This window comes from Vicia villosa, linkage group LG1 (genome assembly GCF_029867415.1).
Source record: "Vicia villosa cultivar HV-30 ecotype Madison, WI linkage group LG1, Vvil1.0, whole genome shotgun sequence".
In the NCBI taxonomy this organism is placed as follows: Eukaryota; Viridiplantae; Streptophyta; class Magnoliopsida; order Fabales; family Fabaceae; genus Vicia; species Vicia villosa.
This window is the reverse complement of record NC_081180.1, coordinates 64,393,666-64,420,679: the sequence shown is the minus strand read 5'-3', so window position 1 is coordinate 64,420,679 and position 27,014 is coordinate 64,393,666. Positions and strand designations below refer to the sequence as shown.

The following is a 27,014-nucleotide window of genomic DNA, read 5'->3' as shown; positions in this document are numbered from 1 at the left end:
GTGAACCTAATCAAATTTAAAAATTAAAACGAAAGGTGCTGATTCTGTACCAATCCGTCAAAACCATTTGCTTCTGCACCTCTCAGAATTGAGTCTGATATCTCTGCTACAGCTGCAAAAGCTATATTGGAACCTGCGGATTTCAACTGCGGAGCCATCACAAATTGATTAATCTCCTGATGCTCCATACTCAAATATTTAATTCGATGGAATGATTATAGACAACAAGGAACTAAAAACCTACAGTTTTCCCTAGATCGCCAAAGTATCGTTTTGTCCCAGAAAATCCTTCCCCTTTAACACATTTACTTATCAATTTGAAAGTACCTGATAAATAGACAAAAATAATCCAAAATATTAGAACAAATAATATATATAAATTATGTTCTAACTATCTGAAACAGTTGAAGCAGTAACTCTGTCTGCTGCACATATCAGACAGAAATTAATTGAGAAATAAGGCTTCCCAATTATCCATCTCGACTCCTATCATAGTAGAACACAATCTACATTCTTCTGCAAGTGCCTCACCCCCGGATCATGCATGAATTGGCTCACCAAATAAGCCAAATCAAGTCTAGTGTGTGCCAAGTCAATCAACTTTCTCCACTAGTCTTTAATACTGTAACTTGTCAATTTCGGCACTATTCAAAGCTCATCAAGAAAAGAGAGTAAAATTCAAGAAAACTTCATATCTTTGAAAAGTAAAAACTAGAGTATATTACAAGATCCGATGCTGGGGCTGAACGTAGGATAGGACTGTGACATTAATAACTTGCGAGCTCATTTGAATGAAACAATTCCTCAATGAGCTTCAATTTAAAGAGACAATGGCATTGATATATGCTAATCAAGTAACCGTTGCATATTTCCTCTAATCCAATTTTTCATAAGAGAAATTATAGATTTCCAATTGTCATGGAGAAGATCGAATCAAACTACATCACCGCTAACTTTGTCAATTTCAATTATCAATTGACATATGCTTCATTATATCACTGAGGTCCTCAGAATCAGGATTAACAAACTTGATGCATGTGATTTATATGCTAAAACTAGAGGGTGAATAATGAAAATAAGATTATGATTTTGTATACATATTGTGTAGGATATACATATCATATCATGTAAATAGGGATAGAACATTTTGTAGTTGTGAAAACTTAATAATATATAGGGATCCCAGTACCCTCCTCACATCAAGTACTATTGGACTTGAGCGTGGACATATATGGTGGATGGCCCAATTGGTAGGCTATGATATCACTTGGAGAGCCCAAGAAAGTCAGAAATAATGAGACCAATGCTCCAGGACCACAAAAGAAGATGTACATCTCCAACCAAAATTTTAAGGCACTAGGTTTATATTTGGGTCACGCACAAGATACATCTCCAACCAAAATTTTAAGGCATTAGGTATATATCAGACGGCCTGTGAAAGATCGAAAAACTAGGATCGTAGCACAGAACGTAAGATCCTACCGAAGGGAAAAATGGTAATTTCATATATATTTGAAGCCATTACAAAAGGGAGAAAATAGTGTTAAGAAAATGATGGGGGGAGAAGAACACAAATATTGATGGTAGAGGGAGTATGTGGAGAAGATTAACAGCAACAATAACAGGGGCAAGCAGGGAAAACAACAGAATGGGGAAGATTGAAGCTTGAAAGTTGCAGGGTACCAACACCTACGGGAAAGATGCAGTTGTTTCTGTTTTAGGGTTAGGAGGGAGAACCTAATTGAAACAATAACCAAGTTTTCACTTGAAAAACCCGACCCAGTTAAACCGCCCAAAAAAACAAGCCCTACACTATCTTTTTACAATCTTGCTCTAGAAAGCTCAATCTTGACCACGCCATGTACAAAAAAAGATATTTCTTTGATTGTCGCACTAAAAGGCAACCCCAGCACGTAAGATCTTAAGATCCAGCACTCGATCTTGACTAAACTGGTCACGTATCTAATAAATCCATCATTTTACTCATTATACTCAAAATTGGACTTAATCACTCAAACTTGAACCCAACAATTTTCCTCACAAATATGAGTCTCCCACATCCTATATCAAAGTCCAACACAGGATTCAGCTCCCACTCCCCCACCAAGCTGAATCAGGGTCGGGGCTCTGATATCATGTGAAAACTAAAAATATATTTTAAATATAAATAATGTGAAAATGTTAATTTCTTTATAAAGATTATTTAAATCTAATGAGTCTTACTATTGAAGTAAAGGTCCGAATAAAAATTTATACTAATTGATTATCTCTCCAAAAATTGAGTCCATTTATTGGTTCCCTACACAGTTTATTAGAATATAAAAATGAGCGCAAATAGGAAATTAATAAAGCACATCATATACCTAAGGTTAATCCTGGAAGATTTGGCAACCTATGTGAAGGATCAAAGAAGACATCAAGAGATGACGAAGCCAGGTCATCAAATATAGAAACAAAATCCGGAGGGAGCAAAGGACTTCCTTTGGCAATGTATATAGCCCTCATAGCATACCTGAACAAGCACTTCAAATTCAGCCATAACTCTGATAATAATAAAAAAAATTAAAAATATTGTAGGCTTACCATGAATAGTGTTGTGCACATTTAATAAATAATTCACGAATTGTAATCAAAGCATGGGTTATCAGAACCCCATTTAGTTCTACTACCATATTTTTTATGGAAGGCACCTGAAAAAGAGGAAGATGAGAATTAAACATGAATAAATAGGTAAGTATGAGTACACGACATGGTTATGAGGAAAATGGTCAATGAAGTATACTAAACAAACCTTAACCACACTATGAATTAAGGATCTTAGAGCCTCCTGCGATGAGCTATAGGTTGAATGTGATTCCCCAGGAATAAAATTGGCAATGATCTAAAAATTCAGGATAAATTATGAATTAGTTATTGGATATACTGTTGAATATTCTTAGAATTTAGACTTTAGGATTTTACTTCACTCCACAATACCAGCTTGTAAGGTGAGACTAAACCCACCCTATAGGAGATATACAACACATTTGCAAATAGAAATGTGTTAACATCCCATTGTAAAATTGAATAATTGTAACTGATTTTGTAGCAATGAAAAACAGTCAAACAAAATTACAAATCAAATATACATTATCATTCTCTCTATAATCTAATATGATATCAACAAGCTAGTTCGATCAATAGCGGATCTCACTCCCCCTCCGTCACCACCACGTCTGTCATATAGTGGTAGTTCTTCGTCTGAGCAGTTGAATTCTCAACTTGTCTCTGAATCCTGTTCTTTGCTTCAATTCTCTCTTGAAAAATCTCAGAAAAACTCAATGAAGATAATTTTCATCTATGGCCCTAACAAGTAGCACCATATATCAATGCACACAATCTCACCGAATTTGTTGTTTGTCCAAGAATTCCAGTGAAATACTTGCACAATGCGGATCACAACAAAGGATTGATGAATCATGTGTATCTGTCATGGAGATCCCGTGATCAGATGCTCAAATTGTGGTTACGGTTCATGCTAACAAGCAAAATATTGTCTCGCATTCTCGATTGCTCTCATGCACATGAGCTATGGAACAAATTGTTCACCTACTTTCAAAAATAGACAACATCTTCGTGTCGAACTTTATGCGAACAAGCTTGAAGGTGTGAAGGTAAAAGTGTATATTCTTCGAATTCGCAAAATTGTGGACGCTAATAGTAGGCATAGGTGGAATGAAAATAGTAGGTGTAGGAACATTATAAGAAAAAGTAGACAATGTAACATCTGCGGAGGTGAACAGCGATAATTCTTTTTGTTAAAAAGAATGTATCATTCATGAGTCTTCCTGTGTTAAAACTTAAAACTCTCCAACAAAAATGGGATTGTTGAGAAAAAGAATGGGCATTTGTTAAACCAAACACTAAAGCCTTCCTCACAAGTCTAAACACTATAATAGTACCTAATTCTCTATCTAAGGCATTGTCTGACAGAAAATGGAAGCAAGCCATGGACTTGGAGATGGAATCACTGGATAAGAATAATACTTAAGAATTGGTTTCTCTCTCAAATGGAAAGAAAACTATAGGGTGCAGAATGGTAAGTATGTAAAATACAAGGCTAATGAATCTATTGAGAGGTACAAGGCAAGATCGGTTGCCGAAGGATTTACCCAAACTTATGGAGTAGATTACTCAGAGACATTTTCTCCAATTGCTAAAATGAATATCGTCAGTTGCTAAAGTGTGGTATCCAGATTTAATACTGAAGCAGAGTTCAGGGAAGTGGTACAAAGGATATGTGAACTAATATGACTTAAAATGATCTAAGAAAATTTGAAGAGAAAGAGTGATTAACCGGTGAGACTTTATTGTGATGAGAATAATTGTCCTATAAGACTGGTGTGATAACCAGGCAATGATACATATTACATCAAATCAAGTCTTTCATAATCAAGTCTTTCATGAAAGAACAAAACACATAGAGGTAGAGTGTCACTTTTTCAGAGAGAAAGTTCAAGAAAATCTCATATCTACTTAATATGTTAGGACATGAGATCAACTAGCAGATTTGTTTACAAAGGCATTGAATAGAGTGCATAGTGATTTCATTTGTAACAAATTGAGCATGATTAATATATCTCCTTCAGTTTAAAGGGGAGTAGTAAGAGTTATAGTATAAATTATAAGTTACAGTATTACATTACTAGGATTTAGTATTAGGGTTTGCCTCATTTGTCTTTCTTATGTACCTCTTTTAACCTATTAATGTAAATATGAGTAGTAAGAGTTATAGTATAAATTATAAGTTACAGTATTACATTACTAGGATTTAGTATTAGGGTTTGCCTCATTTGTCTTTCTTATGTACCTCTTTTAACCTATTAATGTAAATATGAGGGTTACTATACATAGTAGTGTATCTCATACACTATTTTTATTGCTTCTATCTTTCTAAAAACAATGTCTATGACTTTCGAGCTTCTATCTTTCTAAAAACAATGTCTATGACTTTCAAGTATAGTAATTAATGAAAAGTACTCAAAGTAGGGAAAAACAAATTGTGGAAGGAAACCTTTATTGGATGGATTTCAAAATGATCAAAGTAAATCCGCTGACTCTCTGAGTCACTAAGAGATGTTCTCCAAAATGAAGCAAGTTTCATTAATGTCTCCTCATCAAGGTTCAAATCCATAGGCTACACAAAACAAAATGCCGAATCATATAAGAGTACGACCAATTCATGTGCGGAGCTGTTAAGTCCATACCTTAAAATTCAATAATATTAGAAAAAGCCAACATCCAACTTTACCTGAAGAAAAATTGATGAGTATCTAAATTGCTTCACATTTGAACTGGACGTGAGTATAACAAAAACAACCTTCAGTACACTATCATTTGGGTCACTGCCATCTGATTGATGTCTGCGAAGCATTGATGCAAAAGGAGCTCCAGTCCGCTTAAGCTCCAAGTTCATGTACTAGATCGATAACAAATAGGATATGATCAATAAAGTCCTTAAACAAATTATTTTCCTCGGACTTGGTATAAAAAAAGGTGAAATAAATAGTATTAATCAATCATGCTGTTGAATTAAACATGTTACCTGTATACTGAGCTGGTTATATTTCTGATGATTATTAGAAACAGTAACCATGTGAAGATTCTCAAGCTTCACGACTACAATTGGTGTAAAATCTTTGCGCTCATTTTCATCTTCCTGCTTCAAATAGAAACTTGACAATTACAATAGAAAACAAAAACTGGAGCTTAAAAGTTAGAGAAAACAATTTACCATACCTTCTATGCTTCACTAAGAATTGAACACTAAAATATCGCATAGACCAGGAAAAATCACTCCCATTTTCCAGGGCAACACATTTTATGACACTAACTTCAAAAAATCTACTTCTGGCAGTATTTGAAATTGAGCCACTGATATAATATCATATTTGATTACAGATATATATGAAATTTTCCTATCAATTTTTATTACTACAAACTGAGAAATGCCCGTTAAGATCGGATGAAACAGGGAATGTCTTTTGTTCCAAACTTAGTTTTATTCAAGTTCACACAGTATACACATTATCATGCATAAATTATAAACATGGAAAGTCCAACTTCAACAAAATTCAACAGATATTAGACTTTGGTGGTCAAGAACCTGACAAGCTAGGATACCTGTGTTACATGTTCAAGTATGTGAACCGCAAGCCGAGAAACTCTCAGTTGAAATTTTGCATACAAATCAAGAACTGCATCTTTCTTGAAACTATCAGAGAACTCACAAATTCGCAAAACTCGAGTTGGCCCTTCTGCATATATTTCATATCCCACTTTTGTGATCTCAAAGGCATCAGGCTCACTGATCTGATCTTTCGATCTTTTGTCTGAAAGTAAGCGTGTGGCCAAAACTCTTTGTTGACCAAGTTTATAAAAAGCTCTCCATGTTCTCACCTTATCCAACTTAATCTCTCGTAATTGAAGGCTATCTACAACAGAAATCAACAGCACTATTAGTTTTTCTTAAGTCTTTTTCTTTTATGATGAGCTGATTATTTATCCAAATCATGAGAGACTATTAGATTGATAGTGTAAGAAAATGAAAAGCCAGAGAGAAATTTAACTTATAAGAGTCTTTGTTGAGTGAGAGCCTTTGTTTATTTATATAACTCAGAAAGAAATATAGCTTATAAGAGTCTTTGTTAATATAAATAGATTGCCTTAAGAAGCTCAAGATAACTGAACCATAACTCATATAACTACATTTATTAGTAGGGTTAAGTGAGTTCAATCCAAATTTTAAGAGTTACAATAGAACACTTTATTCTTTAATTTCTTTCCTTTTTTTCTTTTCCATTCATACAACCATGATACATGTACTTATCAGCTCAATAATTTATTTCCATTTTTCTTAATTACGAATACTTACGAGAATCATTATTGTTGTAAAAGACTCTAGACGGCCGACATGGCAGATTCTAAGCCTATAGCCACTCCTATCCCTGGCAACTAAGTGGTTAATAATGCTTGTAGAGTGCACTATTTTTAGAATTTGGGCTTAGGCCCTAACTCATTAGGATAGCCCAATCCATATAAGCACTACAAAAACCATATCTCTAAGCGATATGGGATTAACCCACCTTTCAAGCCAGCACGCTAAATATGTTAGAATGTTGCAATGAGACAAACAAGGGGTCCAATAACAGACCATAGGGGTGGCCACAACTAAGGCAAATTTTCAAACATCAATGTCTTAACCTCATGTATACTTAACCAATTAAGTTATTCATAAATCAGGATTTTTTTGCCAAGATGTCATGAATCAACTTTTTTTTATAAAAGGCAAATCAAATTTTCCAAACAGAAGCATGGCTCCATCATTATTGATGCTGAGAAGAGATTATAGAGTCTGCAATAAGATTCAAATGAGCACCATTGATGCGGACAACCAGTCTACGAGGAAGAGTTAGATCATCCCAGACATAATCAGCGCTGCCTGCAGGTCCAAGAACCTCCGGCTCTAATGAACCCTGGAAATTTCACAAATGATGTGAGGAGGAGGGAAGAAAAAGAAAATGATTATATAAAAATCCAAAACAAAGAATCGCTGTATACCTTTTGATAGTAAGTTATTGATACGTTAGGCAAACAATTTTGAATTCGGTAAGGAAGACTCAAATTTGGTGGCTTGTAGAAACTCAAAACAAGAGTAGAACCTTCTTCTACCACATGAACAGCTGCAAATTGTATCATTCTGTTGTCTGATGCTGTATCTTCTTTTCTGAATTTCAGGAAAAAATGCCCTAGTGAAGCTAAACACACTGGCCCAGACCATCCCAATCCAGGCTCATTTGTTTGAAACTGAATATATAACAAGGAATTGTCACTGTCAACTCTGTGTTTTCTGATTAACCGCTCAAATACACTGAGCTCTTTTTGCTTGCTTAATCCTTCCTTCAGCGGCAATGACATTCTCTGTTTGCTTTCAATGGAGATAACACCTGCCACCTCATCCTTCACAGAAAGCTAAGTTAAGTACAGGTTATACAAAAAACACACTCTCTCTTAAACTATTATATACTTGATGCATACCTGGAAATAGTATTGGCGAACAGTAATACATTGTTCTGATTCATTACAAATAACATATCGTGGAACCAAAGTCACCGTTTGGGAGGGCACAACAATCTCTCCTAAAGAAGGACCAATAGACACTCCAAGCTTTATTACGGATTTAATCCCAGATCCTTCTTCTTTTTTAAAGCTTATTTCTGTAAGGCCTGATAATGAACCCAAGTCTAGCAGTGCCTCAGATGTATGGTCTTCCGGCAATTTCAATTGCACTCTTTCAGATCTGGAAACATTGAAAATATAATAACAAGTAAACTTAGGTACCATTACAAGAAACCAAAAATTTGACATATTAAACAATTAAGTTATGGACAATAACTAATCTTACTTCAAGAACCACGATCTGGTGGACTTTGGAAGCAAACAAAATCCTAGCTCTGAAGGAATGTTTGAATTCAAGTTTTCTAATTCAATTCTGTATATGGAGAACCAACCAATGTCAAAAATGGGCAAATATAGCATTAATAACCTATTAAATGACTAGAAATGTAGGAATCACCTGGATAGAGGCCACCTTTTTGTTGCAAGAACATAAATCGGAAAGTCTGTCTCATTCTTCATAGAATAGGATGTAAAAACAACAACCTGCAAGCAGTTCCACAGATTCACAAGATATATGAGTAACTAAACAAAAGCATGATATAGAACTTCACAACTAGATGTCAGCTCTACTCAATGAAAACAAAGGCAGACATAATAACCTCCAGCATGCCCCTGTTTCCTCGGTACAATCTCAAGGTTGCGGAAAATTTTCCTCCATCGAAGTCCAAATTTATATCAAGATGTTGGATTTCATTGTTCTGCTTCAGTAACTTCTTAACACAATCCTTACTATTTACGGGCTTGCAACTTGAATTAGAAGAAGTTAAAGTAACCGTGAAATAGATAACTGCTGGATTGGCATAAAAATCAGCTGTTGAACCACATGATATCCTTGCCTGCTTCCCAATTTTCTCATATCCAACCAGATTCAGCTGATCTTAACCGAAATCAAAATTAAACATATCCAACCAGATTCAGCTGATCTTAACCGAAATCAAAATTAAAAGTTAATGTAGTGTAAAAAATATATATTAGCCAAAACATGCATTTCTTTACCTGTTTCACTTAAAAGGACGTCTATGTCAGAGTGCAATAAGTTTGTCAACCGTACAGTAGGAAGAATATGTATTTCTTTCTGCTCCAGCAATGAAACTTTTGAATTCCCATTTTTCAACACAGCAGCAGACTTTTCAGGTTGTGCAACAGGAATATCTTTAGCAATTGTCTGAATGAGAAAATGCATATCGGACACGCATAAACCCTCAGACATGAGTTTGCAATGCACAGTGCTAAAGGAACATTTAACAGATTTTACAAATAACGCCTTGCGAACTTTGTAGTTTAATTTTTCAAATACTCCAGTTAGACGGACAGCTTTCCCACCTTTAATATAATCCGACCATTCCGGCGAAAGAGATGTTTCAGAGTTACTAAATTCCTCAGTCATTTTAGGTCTACATGCAAATAAGAAGTTACCTGAAAATTAACCATAAATCAAATTAACTCGGTATAAAGGTCAATTGATTCAACAAAGTCTTCCAAAACATTAAATCAAATTAACTGGGTATAAAGGTCAATTGATTCAACAAAGTCTTCGAAAAACAAAACAGAATGAAATATATTTGTTGTAAATAATTAATTTTACTACTGTTATTTTTAGTATTATTAGTAATTTATGTTTGGACCTTTAGTAAGGCCCATTAGGTCAGAATACTCTATTTAAAGAGATTAGTGCTTGTATATTCATTATCACAAAGTAATATTCGGATTTAACAATATTATAGAGAAAAATAGGCTGTATATTTTTTTTAAATTCAGGTTGTGGTGGGCTTAGTTTTTATTGTTTAAAAGTGATATTAATGGGGTCTTGGTTTGTGGGGTTTGAATGGATTTTGGTTTGAAGATGAAGATTGAGGTCGGTTTCTCAAGCTTGGTCCTTGTCTTCCAGAAATCATCTGCTGTTGCTTTTGTTCCTCTTGTTCCAGAGTCACCTGTTTCTACATCTGAGTCACTTGTTCCTGCTCAAGTTCCCCCTTTACCCTCTAAATCTCCTATTTTTGTTAATGTCCCTCCTTTGGCCTCTAGTACATTCAGCACCCGTATCAGAAGTAGTGAGGACAAAGGCCTGTGAGCCAACATTGGTGTACCAAAGAAGATACTCAAAACAAGACATTGGCACCTGTATCAGAAGCAGTAAAGACAAAGACCAGTGACCCAACATTGGTGTACCAAAGAAGATACTCAAAACAAGACATTTTATATCTCAGAGGAAGTATAAGTATGTGCTTGATCTTTTGCATGAGAGACAAACTTGGATGCAAATCTGGAAGTGTCCCTATTAAGAAAAATCACATAATGAGCGCCGATGACAAGTGCTAAGGTTGACAAAGTTCAATATCGGAGACTAGAAGGTAAGTTGATCTACTTAGCCCACACAAGAGCGGACTTGGCATATGTTTTTAGCATTGAAAATCAGTTCATGCATGATCCAAGAGCCAGACACTTTTGGGTTGTAGATCGTGTTCTGCAGTATCTCAGACACTTATGGGTTGTAGATTGTGTTCTACAGTATCTCAGTCACTCCTAAGAGAAGGCTGGTGTGAGTTTGAGTATGGAAGCTTATACTGATGCAGACTATGCAAGTTCAGCGAGTGGCAGAATATCCACCTCAGGCTATTGCACATTCTTGTGTGGAAACATTGTTGCTTGGAAACATTGTTGCAAATAACTATAGTAATTAGTAAGCCTTATTTCGTATTAGTTTTCACAAGCCTGTGCGATTAGTACTTGGCTTATAATTAAATATAGATTAGCGCACTTGTACATTGATTATTATTGATTAAGAAATATTTTGCACATATAACTTTGTATTGATCATGTTTACAGACAGATCATATTTGTTGCTTTTCTTAATATACTGATTGTGTTTATATACTTCCTAATTTGAGCTTGGCATATTTGGGGTATTATGGATGTTTGTTGTTTTGAATATTGAGATAGTAAAATAATTTAGTCTTTAATATTTTTTTCTTCAATTTTAATGACTTTTTAATTCAGTATCAATGGTTGACATTCTGTTATTTATTGATTTATTGTACAAAAAGTGTGAGTAACAAGTATGGGCATGGGTACCCACCTAAGTGGGTTCGCTCGGGTACTGAAGTTGTTACCGGCGCAGATACAGATCTGAGTACGGATATTTTCTCAACTATGGGTATGGGAATGGATACTGCCACCCAATCGGCCGAAGCATTGGACCGACTCTTACATCACTAAAATAGGAGACAAGGATGGAGAGGGTCATTCTAATCCCCGTGTTCATTTCAGCATTCAATTAGACTTCCAAATCTTACGATTCTTTTTTCTGTCTTCCATTTCAATTCTCTGGTTCCTAATAATGTCCCTAGCATCATTTCTGTAATATCTAGCTAGTTAGAAAGAAACTTAATCTTAGGCATCATTCTAAATTATAGTAAAATTACATGTATAGAAACCAGGAATAACATTAAAAAAGATGATTGGAATTGCTTTAGAGAAATACTCTCAGCTTTTTGTTATTTATAACTAAAGAAAACGTTTAAATCAATAATCAAATATCTTGAATATAGGGATGAATAAATTAATAAAACTAATCTAATAACGATTTTCTCATCAGAATAGAGATTTTCTCAACGGAGTATAACTTAAATCTATACATATCTTAACAGCATGTATGGAAACCAGGAATAACACTGAAATAGTATTTAAGTAATTAGAATGGCAAAGATGAAAATCTGCGGTGTTATTAATAAGGACAGAAATCATTCATCTTTCACGAAGGAAACCACAATGATATGTAATAGAATTAGAGTTTGGTCTAATTTATCCCTACAAAACCAACTTGTAAGATGAAGAGTGTCCTCTTATATAAAACTCTTCGTAGGCTCTATCTTTAGCCAATGCGGGTGGGACTTGGATTTTTCCCAATACGCCCCCTCACGCCCAGCACTATTGGCTTGGTGCGTGTATATAAACGATGGATAACTCGAATTGTCGATATATGTGACTTGGTTTTTCCATACAGCCTCTTATACCCAGCACTATTGGTCTTGGTGTGCATATATAAATGGTGGGTGGCCCGAATTGTTAGACTCTTCATACCATAGAAGAATCAGAGTTTGACCTAACTCATCCCTATAAAACAGTCTTGTACGGTGAGAGATGTCACTCTACATAAACCATTTGTAGGCTCGATCTTTAACTAATGTGGGACTTGGGTGGTTTTTCCCAATAATATGAAACAATATAATTTCTAAACCTATCAAAGGTTCACACGTGAATAGTAGTGAATAGAGAAAATAGTGTGAAATGAAAAGGAATAGCAATATATAAAAGGGTAAGCAGATGAAAGTGTATACCAACACTTAAGGACATTAGAGCCCTCTTTACTCCCCCAGAGAAGTTTATTGCATCAAATATAGCCATAGAATCATCTATACAATCTCCTGGTTTTAACAACACAGATGCAAACTCATCTTCCATTGGAGCAGGTCGCTGGAATTGAAGTTCCATTGCAAATCCAGTTTCATTATGTATTTTAATCAACGGAGAAACCACAAATGACAGGCCAGCCTGATTTAAACAAAAAGAAGAAGAAAAAACATGGCTTACACATGGGGATGAGGAAATCTATCTCTGACTTAAATTACACTAACACTCAAACAAAGGCATGTATAATTATTTTTACTTTCATTAGTTTATAACATTATATATGATTACTTATCATAATTCTTTATTTCTTACAGTATTTAATTCTTTAATTGTGTATACTCCTTTATTAACCCAATTTCAAATTTGCAAAAAATATGTGCTAAATGGAAAAGAATTATTTGCAGATACCTCTGAATCTCTAGAAATGTTAACCACGAGCATTGGTCCAGGGAATGTTCTTGAACCTGTTAAATGAATAATGAATATGATAAGGACAGCCTTCATAATTGCGAAATCCCAAGATGGCGACCCAAATATAAAGAGCATCCAACAACTTCAACCACTCAGTTTCTCATGACATGGTTAAGAAACTGCATAGTATTAGATGAATATGAAATATCGTTTTTACCGATCATTCTTCTTCAAGATCAAATAAACACCCTTCTATTGAATGTGACATATATGGTTCAAGATACAGTATCAAATATCAATACCGAGACTTCCCTGAAGGTAATGTACTACTTAAGAAATGCAATTCATTTATATACCTTGGAGGCTAGAAACAACATCAGGAAGGAGGAAAAGAGAAAAATAAAATTAATTCCGACAAGGAGCCCATAGTAACAAACTATCTTTAAATACTTAAAATATAGAGCATTTAGTGAATTTCAGGTTGCACTGGCCAATGGACAAAAAAAACAAATAATGCATGGAAAGAAAGTAGTTAAGACCTTCTCTTGACATAATTTGGGCTTTCCAAGCAAGAGTCTGTGTTTGTGGAAGTAAGAGACGAATAGGAGAAGTTGCAAAGGAACCACCATCAGCAAGTTGGATAGAAACAGATATTGCAGTTTCTAAATCTTGAACTTTGAAATCACAGAGCCTCCTGTCACATGACAGGCACAAATTAAAAATCAGAAGAAAAAAAAAAGGTATTCAACATTAGCCATTAAAATATGAGCAGTAACTCAATTAGAGGATTGGGGCTCAAACTAGAAGAGGGGGGACAAAAGTGAAAGGAAATATGAGATCCTTTGAAAACCACCTCAGTTCTCATAACATTAGTCAAATACAAAATATGACGCAAGTTTATCAAAACCTACCATCAAATAAAATATCAACCTAGATGAAGTAAAAGTTAAGATCTTGGATCAAACACTCAAATTTACAACCAAATGATTGTGAAATATTTTTCATTAAAAAAGTCTACCCTCTATCTATGATATATGATCAAGGACCAAAAATAAATTTATCTAATATTCAATTATGTGTCATATACATGGCCATGAATAACAACTGCAAACCTTAATAAAATGGAGGCAGACTGTTTTCTGGGAATTGTTACTCGTTGCTGATCAAAGTGAAAAAGAAGATTCAACCCTGACTGATTCTCCACCTGCCAAGTAGCATAATTAGTTGATCCAATGGAACCAATTATACCATTAATTCAGTGGTGCTCAAAAATATAACTTTCTAGGCATTAAGCAGAGAAACTACAGACCAAAGAGAAGCTAAAACAAAAATGTGGTTGAGCAAACATCAAGTCTTCTTGTTTCTTTCTAATGGTGAGAATAATAATATATAGATGCACTAGATCAACAACCTTGCAGAAATTAGCCAGAATCACAGAATTCTGTAGTGAATAAGGACCGGATAATTTCAATTCCCCAATCATGAAGAGAAGCACGTCCAACGAATTTTCATTCAGTGATATGTCCAACTGCCCAGATGATCCAGAAATTTCAGAAAATAGCAATATAGTTGTTTAAATAAATAAGAGATACATAAAATCAGATGTAACTCTAGAAACCTCTTTTATTCTGCAGAAGAAATTAGTAGGCACTGCACGAGATGCATATTCTGAAAGCTGGGCCTGAACATTAGATCGGTAAAAAATGCTAATTTCAACGGGATGGAGAACTTCTCCCCTGAAATTCAAAAAATCAAATATTATGAATGTAGTTCAAATAAAACGTGAATGGTAAAAAGGAAGTTTATAATTTAAATGGGAATGTAGAATAACCATAAGTTTCTTTGAGCATCAAAATAATTTATTGATGCACTTGAAGTGCTTATGACCCTAGATTTTGTTGCCAATATCTGTACAGTAAGTTGTGTATCGTTGAGGGATAAGCAAATGAGAGGGAAGAGATCTTCGGTATCAGAAAGTTCGTGAACAATATTCAAGGAAATTTTTTCAATTTTAATATCAATACAAGGAAGTTTTCCACCCCGTGAAGATGTACTTTCTTCATCAGTCGGCAAACATGTTTGCATAGCCCTTCTAGGATAGCTAGCAGTCATGGAAACATCATAAGTAACAGAAAGATCATTGAAAACTTTGAACTTGATTGGACTCCCAGGCTTCTTGACAAACTCCAGAGTACCATCAACGAAAGCAATAGCAGAGCTATTCATTTTGTTCTCAAGGTAGAAAGCTCTCTTCTCCGATTGATTGAAAGCCTCCAAGTCGGCTACTCCTTCATAACTTTCAGCCTCGGGAGGATAAACTCTCCAGAGTGCACATCCTCCATCATTAGTACATGAGATGTCAACAAAACATGATCCTGGTCGATAATTCAATCTCAATGGTACACCCATATCATTCTTAGCAAACAATGATACAAGGGAAAACCATAAAACGGTAGACGTCCATCCCTTTTGGAAGCAGTGTTTGACCTGCAGAAATGCCTTTGTTGTTACATTTGCGAGATACACATTATGACATCATAAAAACTATGTAGAAATTGTATTTTTGCGTAATGCTTGTTTCTAGACAGAGCACACCTTGTTTGTATCATAACAGAAATAGAAAACATTTACAATTAATGCAAAATAAGAATAATTGGTATGACAACTAGCAAATCATACTCTCTTTAAGCTTGTGACAACAAAACAATTCGTCACAAAACTTGAAACTAAGTCTGATAATTGTTAGGCTTGTGTGAGGCATAACCAACATAAGTCACCACCAGGTTGATCATCATTGACGAGAAGAGAAGACGCCATTTATGATCCATTTGTGGGAAAAGAGTCACACCGGGTTGATCATTGGTTGGAAGAAAAGGCACCAATAATATTACCTATATGTGGGAAGAGAGACACCTCCGGAATGATCATCGGTGGGAAGAGAAGTCACCACAATAAAATCCACGAATGAGAAAAGAAGGCATGAAAATCAAACAAAACCAAAAATATCAAGACCAGATCTCTGTGTTTGTGCACCAAAACCAAACACCAAGACCGGATCTGAAACCAGTGGGCCAAGGCGACACCTGAAAGGACGATGCACGTGGTGGTGATGGTCTGAAGATCGGCCATAATGCGGGCTTGAGATGGCTGGCGACGGCGATCTCTTGGGGGTAGGATGGTCTTGAAGAGGCGGTCATAGTGGTGTGGTCGGTTGCTTGAAAGGCCCGTCAGAGTAGACGGTGAAGGACAGCTATATGTGGCAAAAAAATTGAAAAAACTGAAAGGTGGTGCTGACGGCAGCAGCAGTGAAGCACAGAGACAGGTCACAGAACTTACTCTGATAGACTGATACCATGTAGAAATTGTATTTTTGTGCAATGTTTTTGTTTAGACATAGCACACCTTGTTTGTCTTTATAAGAAATGGAAATCATTTACAGGTAATGCAAATTAAGCATAATTAATATGACAACTAGCAAATCATAAACTAAAAACCACCAGTATTTCCATCAGATAGAATTAAGATGATGGAAATCTTAGCTCAAGAACAAAGCAGGGAAAGAGCCAACCACTTATCTTTTGGCACACCATCTACTCAATCAAACTAGATGAAGTCATATAACACAAATTTCACATCATATCAACAACATCTTGTACATTAACCCCTGCCAAATACAAGCAGCACTATATATTTGATTGTGCCAAATGAAATATAATAGCAATGTAGAGTTATAAAGCCCAGTGCCCTGCTAAGGCCCTAAACAATTATACTGTTTTTATAAAATCAGATAATCAAGAGCTTGATGAGAACATCAAGAATCAGCAGACCTGCCAAATTTGCAGCAATTAACAGGAAGATATAATGCTACACTACTTTCATACCCTGAAAAGAGCCCTTTCTCCTGCAAGAGAGTAATGAATGGCACCACCTATACTGAATGAATTTTCTTCACCGTCAACTGTAAAATACATATGTTGGTTTACATCTTGAATAGCAACAATTGCACCTACACAAGATCGCTGCTAATTAAAACAGTAATTTCCCAAAAGGTTATAACCAAATGTAATTGAGCTTTTAGTCTGAGTACCATCAGGAACGATTGCTTCAAAACTATTCTCAACTTGGCTACTAGACCAATGATTTTTCTCCGATGCTTCTGTTGTGTTGTGGCTGGATATCCCAGAAAATGAGGAGGCCATTGACAAAATCGTCTAGCATATTGGCAAAATGAAATAAAAAGTCAGAACAAATGTGTTAGAAAATGATAAAATGTTTTAAAATATTTTGATATTACGTTAAGAGTATCTTAGTTTATAACTCCTAAGACCAGTTTATAATGTTAGAGTACCTTAGATTATCTCCTAGGATTGGTTTACATATTACCTAAGTTATTTTATGAATTGTTTCCTAAACTCTCTAATTATAGTCATATTGTTTCAATTAACTATCAAGTTTATTATACCATGTTACACTATAATCATATTTCTTCTCAATTTATCTAAAATCTATAACTTCAACAAAATGTAGCATAGCAGTACACGCAACAAAAGAAAATTTAATAATGCAAGACAGCCAAATTTGATTCTAAATTATTAGAGAGAGCAGCAGCAGGGACAAATAATAACTAAGCATTACAAGAAATCTATAATAGTAAGAAATCTCACCTGGATTTCATATACAGAAAGAGTCATATCGAAACCTGACAGACAACCATTACCAAACCAATACCCGAAAAAATGCAAAGATTCATTATCCGGCTTCTCTAATGATATGGAAGCTCTTAAATTTTTTAAAATTTGGTTCTGATGACTTAATTGAACTGGAGTAGGGTCTTTTGAAGAACTTGCATCACTATTTGAGCTCAATTCACCGAAGTTTTGAAATCCTGAAAAAGGATCTGCTGATGCAAGGTGAGATGACAAACCTTTTGATGTCACAGAAGAAAAATGAGGAATTATCATTTCTTTTTCCACTCTCTCATGGATAACTTGTGAGAGGATTAATAAACGAGAAAGCTCAATTGTCAACTTCATCCCAGTAGTTCTCAATTCAAATGTTAGACGGATGTCAACCTCCAGTACAATTTCTTGGATACCACCTACAGTAGTGAGTTACATATTTAATAAAAAATATTCCAAGTTACACTTCAAAATTAGAAAATAGTTAATTACCAGATTCGTTTTCAAGTGCTAAAACGAGAGAAAAGTGAGACAAAGATATGTCAAATGCATCTGGCAATCCACTTTCAGCCTGTTGAGATGTACCAACAGTCCGTTGATCAATATCAATATTACATCTCTCCCTGCCATCTTCTGTCAAATTGATGCTTTTATCATGTTGCTGTGCAACAGAAGTGAGATTGCCGATATAATGAAGATATAAAGAATAGTTATCAATGGCCATTGGCAAAGATGATGTTTCAAGAACAATGACTCCACCCTGCCCAGCAATATTAGTAATTCAGTAGAATAAGATAAATTTTAAAACCTGAATAACAGAAAAAATCTTTGAGATTCAATCTGTGACAAAAGGCTCAAAACAAAGATGCGGAAACATGTCTGAGATTATCATGTCCTCACTGGCTTCTCAAATTATTACCTGAATCTCCCAGAATATCATATTAAAGTCTCCACCAATAGAAATCAAAGACAGAAGCTTATTCACTTTATGTGCTCGAAGTAGATCACTTTTCATCGAGCATCTTCCGATGAAAATATTGCATACTGCAACATTCATTACTAACCAGTGACTTGCTGAATCTTGCATGCTAATATTTGTAGGAGGCACCATTTTTTTAACAATGAGGGGAGATTGGTTACTAGACCTTTCAAAGACAGACAAATTGGTTTCCTGTACCAAGTGAGATGTACTACCTTCAGAACTACCAAATGTTTTGATCCCATTTCCTGAAGATGGAGTATTTTGAACAAGACCCAAGCATAAAGTAAATCTGCCACCAGAAAGAGAGACTTCGTGCAAACAATTAACAGATTGCAATAACAAACTTTGAAGTACAATATTTTCATGATTGTTTCCAATTGAGTTCTGGTATTCAAAAACAGAAGACATGATTCCAGATAAATCGATAAGAAAATCCATTTTCGCTTCTTCACAAGATATTACCGTAATTGCCTGTTGAATAGAAATCCATATTCCACAGTCAGGTAACGTTTTCATAGCCTTTCTGTTACCAGTTAAAATGTCAAACTTTCTGGTATTATGCTCTAGATTATCATTTGTCCTAGAATTGTGAAGAATAACATCCACTGAATTGAATCTGCAGGTCCCATCAATAAAAAACGGGAATATGTCATTTGTTTGTATACCTCCCGGTATAATTGCCCCATTGCTATCAGGTACTGCAAAAAATGCCTCCCATTTCATGATTTCAGGATGTGCGCAATCAACGTCTTCAAAGCTTCTAAACAGATAGGAAACCACAGAAGAAAATTTTGCAATTGCCTGTCATCAAGGAAAAAGTTTGTTTAGTCATGACCTGGTAACATACAACATAAACTAACAGAAGTGCATTTATGAGACAAGCTCTTGCACACGCAGGGGGGAAATAAAATTAACATGTAGAAGAATCATGTCCAAGCTTGTTACAACTTGGCATTGAACATAGCTTGTGCCTCCTTTTCCACCAAATCCATTTCTGCCACCGCTTTTGTGAACTCCAGAAGAAAAAATTACCATTAAAATACGTATGCCAATATTTTGTGGAAATTGATTCTGAGATAAGATGTTTTAAGAAGGTTCTAGTAGTTTTCTCCCCCTTGTGTAAACAATGAAGCACATGTTTGTTAGTTTTCAGCACATGGCAAAATGCCAGCTGCCGCATCAGCATAATTAACTCTAAGTCAGTTAGAGCTAAGTGTAGGATTAGGAACGCTTGGGTGTGAGATAAGTAAGGACTCGTATAAAGTCTTGGATTCAGTTGAATCTTATCGTTTTTGTAACAATATTCTTCAGATATATGAAAGAATAAAGATGGATTACATTTTCTCCCAATTTCTTTCCCCTTAACACTGATGAAACTGAGTCTGAAATTGTTGTTGCGGTCCAAGGGATTGAGGTCGTGATAAGTTGCATGAGGGGGTGCAGATTGTGCAGAGTTATTTGCAAAAGAATGAAGGCCTGGCGTTTTCTGCAGCATATTGTTGCAACAAATCATTCATATATCTCTCAAGTTGTGCTTAAACTTTTTTTTATTTGTGAAGACTCGCTTTTAGGGTTCGTTTGATTCAACCGAGGGGAGGGGAGAGATTTTAATAAAGGGGAGGGGAATGGAAGGGAGGTGTTTTAATTAAATGTATGTTTTGTTCAAAAGAGGGAGAGGGAAGGGAGAATTTTTAATCAAAAATATGTTTGGTTTACAAGGGGAGGGGAAGGATTTTAAAACTAACTTACCTTTTAACCCTTAAAATATTATAACACTTATGCTAAATAAAATAAAAACAAAGTGATATTCACAATATATATATATATATATATATATATATATATATATATATATATATATATATATATATATATATATATATATATATATATATATTGTCAATTCATAACAACATAGATGATAAAACACAATATTTATTATTTCAAATACTCTAAAATATATTAAAACGTAAATAAAGTATTGATAAATTTCGTACAATAATTATATGATCCATTATCAGATGAATCATTTTATCATTTTGATGATCCATCTAATCCTATATAATATTTATAAATTAAATTCTAAATAATATATATAGTTCATATACTACAATTATATATAGATATGTAATACAACACAACAACTTAAAAAACAAAATAATAAATGAAAATGAACAAAAATAAAACACGTGAAAAAATAAAGAAAGTTGAGTCAGCATATAAATAAAAATAATGGAGTTGCCGTAAAAATAAATTTTATCATAACTCCTCTCTCTCTCTCCTCCCCTCCCCTCCAAATCCCTCCGATTTGGGGGAACAAAAAACTATTCCAGGAGGTAATCTGATTACTTTCAATCTCCTCTCCTCCCCTCATAAAAAATTGAACCAAACATACTTAAGTTAAAATATTCCCTCTCTTCCCCTTCTTTCCCCTCCAAAAGCCCCCAACCAAACGGACCCTTATAGTGACTAAGTAATAATAAAATTGAAACTTATGAGCTAGACCAACTAAAACAACATCAAGGTTATAGAAAGAGAAAAGTAATATGAATAACCAATAAGATACACTACAATGTGTAATGACCCTCATATTTATATTAATAGGTTAAAAGGGCAATACATAACAAATGACCAAGCCCATTTACTTAATACTAAGTCCAAGTAATATATTATTATGATATGACACTTAATATTCCCCCTCAATCTGGAGGATATATATTAATCATGTCTAGCTTGTTACAAATGAAATCACTACGCACCTTATTCAATGCCTTCGTAAACAAATTTGCTAGTTGATTTCATGTCCAAACATAGGAAGTAGATATGAGATTTTCTTGAACCTTCTCTTTGATAAAGTGACAGTTTTTATAGTGACAATCTACCTTAATGTGTTTTATTCTTTCATAATTATGGATTTGATGTAATATATATGGAGACTCGCTATCATGCCACAATTTCATAGGACAATCATTCGCAAATGTCATCTCATCCAAGATTTATCTTACCCATATTAATTCACTAGTTTGAGTCATAGCCCTGTACTCTCCTTTTGCACTTGATCTTGCTACCACATTTTGTTTCTTACTTTTACAGTACAAAAGTTACAAAATATAGTAAATAACTCATATCTCTAGAAAACTGACTAGCACTCATCAGATTTTGGGTTATGGATGGCACTAGAAGCAGATTATTGAGTGTGAGGTATGTGTGGGGTTGAAAATGTGAGGTAAAGGAACTCCTCACCATCACAAGTTCTAGTGCTGATTCCTCATCATCACAAGTTGGTTCTCATAGTCTTTACAGTTATAACAAACTAAGGCTAAGCATGTCCTAGCATATCTCTAATAAAGGTTACCAGACAAGGACCCCCAAACATTAGAATGAATAATGTCAAACAAAGTTTGTGCCATTTTATTTAGACGAGATAAATAAACACTACAATGATGTTTAGCAAACAGACAAGACTCACAAGACAGACTTGACAATGACTCTAACTAAAGACATAATCTTTTAAGAACTCCTAAAGATGGATGTCTATACCGACAATGAAGATAAAAAGGGGACAGTGCTGGTAGATACTGGGATAGTACACCCACTTTCTTTAACATGGATTTTGGAATCATCAACAAATCCTAAGGTAGTAGCAGGCAAATATGAGAGAGAGAGAGAGAGAGAGAGAGAGAGAGAGAGAGAGAGAGAGAGAGAGAGAGAGAGAGAGAGAGAGAGAGAGAGAGAGAGAGAGAGAGAGAGAGAGAGAGAGAGAGATTATAAGATACCGTTTCTCTGTAAAATTGAGCTGCACTAGAAGCCCAATGCAGATTACTAAGGCAATCTTAAAAACTACCTACGAGCTAAGTCAATTAGAGTGGAAGCTAAGAAAAAACTGAGTTTTACAATGCATTATTACTTGATAAATAAGCAGTGGTGTATGCAACAGGGATACCTAAATATTACATTTATTCTTAGATACCATATGAGAAAACAATAACTATATTTGACATAACTAAGGGGTAAAATAAAATACCAATTGGCTTGTCAAGGAAGAAAAAAATTACCTTATAGATCATATACACCTCATCCAAAAATGACAAAACAGTGAATCCTCCAGCAGTTATATCCAAAGCAGCTGAAAAGGCAGTAATTTTTGTACTCAAGGAATAAATACAATCCCTGCAATTTCAAACTAACCATAAAAAATCACAATTCCAATCAAAGCAACGCAAAAGCTTATGAAATGACACACATTTTTCAACTATGGGTATAAAGGACAAAGGAGTGTTATTCTATGACACTCTTATACACTTTTTCCTGTATTTCATCAAGGAGAAACTTTTGTAGGGGGTGTGGGGGAGGCATAGCTAGCATACCTCCGAATGGAAGAGCCTAAGTTAGATCAATCAGAAGTTAGTTTAAAGAAGCCTAAAATACTTTCAATGAAAGCTAAGTATCAACCTTTAGTCAACATCCTACCTTATGCATAACATCTGAACGGTGATTGGCTTCAATATTAAAAGTTGAATTTGATGGTCATTTGTTGACTTCTCCAAAAAAGCATTTAAGCCATTCAGATGAACGTAAAAGCCAATTGAAATATTTCCTACGGATGCATACTTATCATTGTTGGGTTTTGGAATTTCTATCACCCGAGGTTCCAATGTAATACACTCTGTTTTCGTATCAACAAGTCCTGATTGACCAGTCAATAAGGTCATACCAGCTAAAGATGGTGGTGATCCAGCAACAACTTCAATCTCATGGAAATCAAGAATGAGGTCAAAATCATCCTGACTGCTGGTGTAATTAGTGCCTTGACCACTGATATTGGCCTCCAATCTGTGTGAAAATCTCACAGAAGGACCGTCAACAAACACTCCAAAATGAATGTCTCTCTCGGGAAGCTTTTGAAGCATGGCCAAAATCATTTTTTTGGAAAAATATTCATACTTTTTAACCCAATCATTTTCTGTTTTATCCAACAAATTTGAAACAGTGGAAACTTCCTTCCCTTCCTCCCAGTAAACAGCATGTTGCATTTGACTAAGAATTAGAGACAGGGATGATATTGAAGAACGATTAAAAATCAAATTTAACTTCCCTACCAATAAACCACATTCGCAAAACCCATAATCTGGATTCTTATGGTCTGAATATGAGGAAGATGTCTCAATCTTACAGAGCAGGCATGGATTTTGAGAATATTGAATCTCACTTTCATTAAAATTACTGCAAATCTCTTTCCAACTCACTGACAATTTTCCCATAAAGCTTTCAATATGAGAATCAAAAGAATCTTCAGCTTGCACGGTGTTAGTTTCTGAAAGTGGAAACCTTTTGGCAGGTTCAATCCACATGAGTGATTTCATATCATGACTACCTTCTTTTCCCTTTCCTTCAGTGTTACTAAGCATATTCAATGTAATTTCTTCTGCTGACATTGTCGAAGGTGCAAGTTCAGCCTTCATTTGCCCGCATGATAGGAAGACTCTCTGCTCGAGAATATCTTTTACAGATACCAATAACAAAGAATCTATGCAAAAACATATTGAAAGAAAATCAAAGTATGCAACCCCAGTATGTGATTGTAACCTTTCACCAACTGATGGGTGAATTTCATTGGTTTGAGAAACTGTCACTATGATTTTCCCGAAGTTCAGCACAAAACAACTACTTTGACAGGGGTCTTTGATTAGACTTCCCAAACAGTAACCATCAATTTCTGGAGCTTGCACTTTTTTTTTCCCAATAAATATATTCCCTAGAAAATGGATCACCTTTGAGATCATTTCCCATAAAAACACCACTATAAAAAGAAGAGGATGGAAGAAATTACGTGTGGCTGCACTTTTCTCATGATAATCAAATGGAACTTTCAATGCTGCTCTACGACGAGCTATTCGCCTTGCAAGTGATATACCTTCAACAGGTAACTTTTTCTCAATGTCAGATATTAACTCCCAATGGTGTTTAGCAGAACTCAGTTTATCACGAGACATTTTAGAAAATGACTTTTTCCATATGTTTCCAGTAGAATATCCAGTTAGCAGCAAGATTTTCTCATAAGCTTTGACATAGAGTGTCCATTGACCTATAACACCAACTAATCTTTGCAGTGAAAATCTAGGAGTTACGGTCACGCGGTCAATTCTGCTGGAAGCTATTTTCCATAACTCTCTAGCACTTCTAGCTTGATTGAACTGGTTAGATAGCAGTTTGTTAAAAAGCAAACATAAAGGAATGTCATCGGGAGAGAATGCACAAGTAAGTTCTGGAAAACAGAGTGTGCAATCTACCAGCTTAAGATCTCTGAATTTAATGAAACTCTTCATATCAGATGAAAGCATAGTACGATCGGTATGATCTATTCCATTTAATCCAACCTTGAACCCAGTCCCATCTACTACGAAAGAGCTCTCTTTAACTGGAACAAAAACTGAATTGGCAAAACTTCTAAGAAGACATTTTTTATCCAGATACTTGGATTTTGCACTGAACTCCTTTATTTCCCCAAAACATGCATACTTGTTATTTAAGATGGGGAATTGAATGTCCACATGAATGTGATGTGCCTCTAGATGACAGTTTTTCAGAATCAAATTCAGAAAAGATGACGTGAAACTCTTCTTCTCGTGTACAGCAAATAAGATTGTCTCCAAAATTTGATGAAACGAACAACCCTAAAACCCACGCAAAATTTAATAGTAATCAATCACAATGACCATAATCATATGATATTCAATAAATTGATTCTGCATGGTAAAGCTAAAAAACAAAAAACACACTCGCTTTGGAGTCAAATTCATTTGACTAAAGGCACATAATTCTCATACAAGTGTACAGTTTAATGATTAATAATACCAGTCAGTCTATGTAGCACAGACACCTCAGAAAAAGTGTGTGTGGCCGTGTCGGTGTCCGACAGCATCCACACTAGTTATTTCGTTTAATTTATTTATTTTTTAACTATTATCGGTGTTGGTGTCGGACAGCACCCACACTAGTTATTTTGTTTAATTTATTCATTTTTTAACTATTATTGGTGTCGCCAGTGTCTTGTTCTTCTTCTTCGTGTTCGGGTGTCCGTTGTACCAGCCTATTAGATAAGGTGTCCGTTGTACCAGCCTATTAGATAAGGTGTCCGTTGTACCAGCCTACTAGATAAGGCAACTACTACGAATCACTAAATTCAGAGTCTAAAATTCATTACCTCGGGATCGAATTCCGAAAGTTTCTTTCTAAGATCATCCGAATAATCATACTTCGATGGTATCTGCAACCGCCTCACGCATGCTTCCTCTTCCGGATTCCTTCAAAACCAAACGACCGTATATCAGTTAAGTAAACGGTAAACATTCATCTTATCCAAATCATAATACAAAAGAAGAATAAATAGAGAGATTTATTTACTCAAATGATAGCACGACTTGAACACCGTGAATCTCGATATAGAAAGCCGGCGGGGACCAGGTTGAGAATCGAACGACGAGGCGTTCGACGGTGAGGTCTTTGATGAACAATAAAGGAGGGGAGTGGAAGAGTTTGTTGAGAACAGAGACGTCGAAGCGAAGATTGGTGATGACGGCGAGAGAGTGGAAGAACCCTAATTTGAGATCGAGTTGAGGTTCTTCTCGCAGCCATGGCTGAAGTAGAGACAATATTTTGCGGCGAATTGTGCTATTCAAGAGCATTGTGATGGGAAGTGGTGTTGTGGTATCATGGATGGATTGATTGTGTAGTGGTAGGGTTGCGATGGAGAAGGTGAGTTTGAAAGAATGGAGTAACTGACTTTTTAGTTTGGCGCTGGGATGGTTGTGTGAATCGGCGGGAAAGGGTACTGTGGTCCACGTGGATGCGAATCTCTTATCCAACTGAAACGGAGCCGAACGCTTGGTAGTGCTAGCCTACGACTATTTATCAAGGATTTAACTTGCTAGCTAAGTTGTATTTGGGACCCCCAAATTTAACAAAAGACTATAATGTCTTTCTGAGAAAAAAATTGACAATCTCGTATTTTACGATTTCGTACGTGCATCTACAGAATCTCCTTGTAATTGAATTATTTTAGAGTTTTTTTCAACGCTTATCAGTTTTAAATTACTTTCCATAGATGTAACTCTGAAAAAACTCAAATTTAGACCAAAAAAATACATGTTTTTAGATATGTATCTCCGAAAACAGGGAGCATAAATAAAATTTTGCTAAGTGTCTAAGAGTGTCAAGGGGTGGATTGAGATATTGTCAAAATTTCCCACCATTTTCAAACTCAACGAAAAGATAAATATTTTGCGCAAAATTTTTTAAAAAAATAATGACACCAA

General features: G+C 35.2%; 1 pseudogene; it reads right to left on the bottom strand.

Annotated features, from left to right (window-relative positions):
- The window catches only part of LOC131639805 (uncharacterized), a 31,776-nt pseudogene extending 5,152 nt beyond the window's left edge, over positions 1–26,624 (bottom strand).
- Between the last annotated feature and the right edge of the window lie 390 nt (positions 26,625–27,014).